This window comes from Mandrillus leucophaeus, unplaced genomic scaffold (assembly GCF_000951045.1).
Source record: "Mandrillus leucophaeus isolate KB7577 unplaced genomic scaffold, Mleu.le_1.0 Scaffold541, whole genome shotgun sequence".
Taxonomy (NCBI): Eukaryota; Metazoa; Chordata; class Mammalia; order Primates; family Cercopithecidae; genus Mandrillus; species Mandrillus leucophaeus.
Genome location: NW_012105820.1, coordinates 171,467 through 177,344, shown reverse-complemented (window position 1 = coordinate 177,344; position 5,878 = coordinate 171,467). Strand labels below are relative to the sequence as shown.

The 5,878-nt window shown below is 42.5% G+C and overlaps 1 protein-coding gene across 6 annotated transcripts in view; it reads right to left on the bottom strand.

The window, feature by feature from the left end:
• FAM222B (family with sequence similarity 222, member B) overlaps positions 1-5,878 on the bottom strand; it is a 131,474-nt gene that overhangs the window by 34,497 nt on the left and 91,099 nt on the right. Inside the window, exon 3 of one of the 6 annotated variants that reach the window (XM_011997492.1) lies at positions 4,213-4,218. The exons of the other annotated variants lie outside the window; for them this stretch is intronic. The gene's annotated coding sequence lies outside the window, so the exon portion shown is untranslated. The remainder of the gene's footprint in view (positions 1-4,212; positions 4,219-5,878) is intronic. 6 annotated transcript variants of the gene reach the window in all.

The window sequence follows — 5,878 nt, the reverse complement described above, 5'->3', positions numbered from 1 at the left end:
CTCAAAAAAAAAAAAAAGAAATGGGAGTAGAACTCAAAAGACACTGCTCCAAAGACATACAAATGGCCAATAGGTACATGAAAAAATGCTCAACACTGGTAACTGTCAGAGAAATGCAAGTTAAAACCACAATGAAATTAGCTGGGCATGGTGGCTCGTACCTGTAGTCCCAGCTACTCGGGCAACTGAGGTGGGAGCATCACCTGAGTCCAGGAAGTTGACGATGCAGTGAGCCATGATCGTGCCACTGTACTCCAGCCTGGGTGATGGGAGTGAGACCTTGTCTCAAAAAACAAAAAACCAAAAACAAACAAAAATACCCCATATCAACTCACACCTGTCAGAATGGCTATTAAAAAGATATATTAAAAAAACTGTTGGAGAGGATGTGGAAAAAAGGAACCTTTGTATACTGTTGGTGAGAATGTAAATTAGCACAGCTATTAGGGAAAACAGTATGGAGGTTTCTCACAAAACTGGAAACAGAACTACCATATGATCCAGCAATCCCACTACTGGGCATATATACAAGGAAATGAAATCAGCATGTTGAAAAGATACCTGCACTCCCACGTTCACTGCAGCATTATTCACAACAGCCAAGATATGGAATCAACCTAAGTGTCTATCAATGGATGAACAGATGAAAGAAAATGTATATAAACACAATGAAAGACTATTCAGCCTTAGAAAGAAATCCTGCCATTTTAAGTTACATGAATGAACATGGAGGACATTATGTTAAGTGAAATAAGTCTGATACAGAAAGACAAATACTGCATAATTTCACTAATATGTGGAATCTAAAAAAGTCAAACTCAGAATCAGAGAGATAATGGACCGGAGAGGGGTGACCAGGAAGAAGGAAACAAAATTTTTGCTAAGCAAGAGAAACAAGTTCAAGAGATCTATTGTACAACATGGTGACTACAGTTAATAACAATGTTTTGTATACAGGCATGCCCCATTTCAGTCAACACTAGACTGCACATACAATGGCGGTCCCATAAGATCAAAGTATCGAGGGGCCAGGCATGCTGGCTCACACTTGTAATTCCAGTACTTGGGAGCCTGAGATGGGAGGATCACTTGAGACCAGCAATTTGAGACCAGCCGGGACAACACAGAGACCCCATCTCTACAAAAAATAAAAAATTAGCTGGGTGTGTTGGCACATGCCTGTGATCCCAGCTGCTTGGGAGGCTAAGGCAGGAGGATCACTTAGGCTCAGAAGCTTGAGGTTGCATTGAGTTATGAATGCACCACTGCACTCTAGTCTGGGTGACAGAGGGAGACCCTGTCTCAAAAAAATAAATAAAATCTTAATTTAGGGAAATAATCAAAGATGTGAAAAAAGATTTACAGGAAATTCTCTTCACTGCAGTGCTGTTCATAATGATTTAAAAACTGGAAATAATCTAAATGGATTATGGCTGCAGTGGGAAGATCACTTGAGCCCAGGAGTTTGTGTCCACCCTGTGCAACTAAAAAAACCCTGTCTCTTTAAATCTAATCTAAATAATTCCAAAAGCAGGAAAATGGTTACATAAATTATGAGGTATTCATCTAATAACATTAGCATTCATCTAATAATATATTAATATTGTTAAAGAATATCTAAACAAAAAATGCTTATAATATAAATGCTGGGTATGAAGTATATATAATATGTAAATATGGTATAACAAGAATTTCTTAAAATTATATGCACACTTTTGTGAAGTCACTTGTATTTGATCATCAAATGCATTACAGCATTTTGTGGGGATAAATTCTCATTCTTGCTGGGCACACTGACATATACCTGTAATCCCAGCTACTTGGGAAGCTGCAGTGGGAAGATCACTTGAGCCAAGGAGTTTGTGTCTACCCTGTGCAACTAACAAAACCCTGTCACTTTAAAAAACAAACTCATTCCTAGACTGTCTAGTTTAGGATAACATACAAATTAGCTCCTCCTAATTTGGATTACAGAAACATAAAACTGACAGAGCCAGGAAGTAACCCAGGAAAAAGATGCAGTGGCAAGGACAAGTCATTCTTGGAAAAGTCTTCAAAAGGGGAATATCCACAGGTAGATGTCAACTGAAGCTCAGATCACCTCAAGAAACCTGGGATTAACGAAAAGGCACTATATTGAAGTGGGTAAGAGAAAACTAGAAGCACACTGCCTAAATTTGAATCCCAGCTCTTTGCATTTACCAGCTGTGTGACCTTGGGAACATCATTTACCACCATTTATAAAATGTACCCTACCTTCACGAGATTTTTTTTTTTTTTTTTTTGAGATGAAGTCTCGCTGTCGCCCATGCTGGAGTACAGTGGTGAGATCTCGGCTCACCACAACCTCTGCTTCCCGGGTTCAAGTGATTCTCCTGCCTCAGCCTCCCGAGTAGCTGGGATTGCAGGTATGTGCCAGTTCATCCAGCTAATTTTTTGTATTTTTAGTAGAGACAGGGTTTCACCATGTTGGCCAGGCTGGTCTTGAACTCCTGGCCTCAAATGATCCACCTGCCTTGGCTTCCCAAACTGCTAGGATTATAGGCATGAGCCACCATGCCCAGCCTTTTTTGAGGCAGAGTCTTGCTATCTTACCCTGGCTGGAGTGTAGTGGCACAATCTCAGCTCACTGCAACCTCTTCCTCCTGGGTTCAAGCGATTCTCCTGCCTCAAGCTCCCAAGTAGCTGGGGTTACAGGCTCCTGCCACCATGCTCGGCTAATTTTTTGTATTTTTAGTAGAGATGGGGTTTCACCATGTTGGCCAGGCTGGTCTCGAACTCCTGACCTCAGGTGATCCACCTGCCTCAGCTCCCAAAGTGCTGGGATTACAGGCGTGAGCCACCGCACCTGGCCAAGATTGTTTTGAAGATTAAATTTGGGTTTAACATATTCCAGAGCTTAGGTGCCTGATACACAGTAAACATTATTTACATGTCGGCTCTCGTGGGGCACAGTGGCTCACGTCTGTAATCCCAGCTACTCAGGAGGCTGAGGTAGGAGGACTCCTTGAAGCCGGGAATTCAAGACTAGCCGGGGCAACATAGTAAAATTCCAACTCTTTAAAAACTTTAAAAAAATTAGCCAAGTGTGGTGGCATAAACATGTAGTCCCAGCTACTTAGGAGGCTGAGATGACAGAATTGCTGGAGCTCAGGAGCCTGAGCTTGCAGTGTGCCATAATTGTACCTGTGAATATCCACTGTACTCCAGCCGGGGCAACAGAGTAAGATCTCCTCTCTTTAAAAAAAAAAAAAAAAAAAAAAAAAAGGCATTTAAGAATTATTACTTTCCCATGAAACAGAAGTCACAACAGAACCAAACCACTGCTTTACACTTCTTCATACTTTTTTTTTTTTTAGAGACTGAGTCTTGCTCTGTCACCTAGCTGGAGTGCAGTGGGACCTCCGCCTCCTGGGTTCAAGCAATTTTTGAGCCTCAGCTTCCCGAGTAGCTGGGACTACAGTTGTGCACCACCACACCTGGGCAATTTTTGTATTTTTAGTAGCGATGGGGTTTCACCATTTTGGCCAGGTTGGTCTTGAACTCCTGACCTCAAGTGATCCGCCCACTTCGGCCTCCCAAAGTTCTGGGATTACAGGCATGAGCCACTGTGCTCGGCCTCTTTATACTTTGAAACACATTTACATACGTTATTTGATTTAAACAAATTTTTGGCAGGCACAGTGACTCAAGCCTGTAATTCCAGCACTTTGGGAGGCCCGGGTGGGCGAATCATGAGGTTAGGAGTTCGAGATCAGCCTGGCCAACATGGTGAAACTCTGTCTCTACTAAAAGTACAAAAAATTAGCTGGGCGTGGTGGCAGGCACCTGTAATCAAAGCTACTTGGGAGGCTGAGGCAGGAGGATCGCTTGAACCCAGGAGGTGGAGGTTGCAGTGAGCTGAAATTGCACCACTGCACTCTAGCTTGGGCGACAGTGCGAGACTCTGTCTCAAAAAACAAACAAGTTTTTTTTTGAGACAGGGTTCTGCTCTGTCACCCAGGCTTCAATATCCAATGGCATGAATTATGGCTCTCTGAAGCCTCAACCTCCTGAGCTCAAGTGATCCTCCCACCTCAGCCTTCCAAGTAGGTGGGACTACAGGCGTGAGCCACCATGCCCAGCTAATTTTTTTTTCCTTTATGTAGAGATGGTGTCTCACCATGTTTCCCAGGCTGGTCTCAAACTCCTGGACTCAAATGATCATCCCACCTCGGTCTCCCAAAGTGCTGGGATTACAGGTATGAGCCACTGTGCCCGGCCTTAATTTGAAATTTAAAACAATCTTATTCTAGATAGAACAAGTATTATTTTCTTTCTACAGATATGGAAACCTAGGCTCAGAAAGATTAAATAACTTGTTTTGTGATATAAAGCTGGGTCAGTGGATCTGGTATTGAATCTCTTAGTTCCTAGACATGTGATCATTCCATTAAATATTTTCCAATCTGCACGCTGTGACCAGCCTTTTAAAAGTGTTGAATTTAAAATGCCACAAAATAATAGTAAGCATACTTATTGTTTCATGACTGTTATCTATATTATATGTGTATGTTTATTGAGATGCAATCTCTATTGTGGGCATAAAATGTCTGAAAAACATTGAACGGTTCCATAGCTGCCTCTCCAGTCAATATTTAACAAGCACATATTATATCCCTCTTATTCCACTATTATATACAAAAACACATACAATTCTAAGCTGTGGTTTTATTATTATTATTATTTTTGAGATGAAGTTTCACTCTTGTAGCCCAGGCTGAAGTGCAATGACGCGATCTTGGCTTACTGCAACCTCAGTCTCCCAGGTTCAAGCGATTCTCCTGCCTTAGCCTCCCGAGTAGCTGGGACTACAGGCGTGTGCCACCATGCCCTGTTAATTTTTTTTTTTATTTTTAGTAGAGATGGGGTTTCACCATGTTAGCCAGGATGGTCTCCATCTCCTGACCTTGTGAGTCCGCCTGCCTTGGCCTCCCAAAGTGCTGGGATTACAGGCGAGAGGCACCACGCCCAGCTAATTTTTATATTTTTACTAGAGATGGGGTTTCAACTTGTTGGCCAGGACGGTCTCGATCTCCTCACCTCATGATCTGTCCACCTTGGCCTCCCAAAGTGCTGGGGATTATAGGCGTGAGCCACCATGCCTGGCCACAGGTTTTTGTTTTGCTTTGTTTTAAGTGTGCATGTAATTACTGACTTCCTGATGAGTTGGAGGAATCACCTCTCCCAGGTCAACACTTTGCAATCTAACTCATTTTTATGCTTTGGCCAGCCTAACACTTCGGAATCAATTCACAGTGAAAATCCTTTCAAAGTGAAGGATAAGACAGCAACTATAACCAAGGTAAGAATCCACAGGGAAAATGACTAGATAGAGGCAAAGAAAAGGTTGAAGTGGTCAGACTTTTATTCCCCCAGGGGAGAGCTGTATCATTCACACAGAGTAAACTGTATCAAAGAACAATACAAGTAATGATGGAATAGTTACTTCTCATTCTCAAGCAATCCTAGCACAGAAAACCCTTCCCCTTGTATCCTCATTCTCTCCCTGAATGTGAGAAGTAAACCCCGACTTTGAACCTACGCTCAACTCATACCTTTCCTAAGTCAGTTTCCATTTGGACACTTGTGCTGTGACATCCTTTGGAAGCTGGGCATCATAGAGCCCGCCCAGGTCTCTAGCAGGAAGCATCTCCCTGCTCCCTATATTATTTTGAATTTTCTGGGGGAAAAGGATTTCACATGTGTCCTTGGCCATGTATCCACTATGTATCCATTTGGCCTTACAACTTCTTAGAACTACTTCTCTGTGCACAAAGCCTTGCTGTACATTTCTAGTGAAGAGCTTTAGAAAGGATAGTAAATTCGGGGCAGGGAG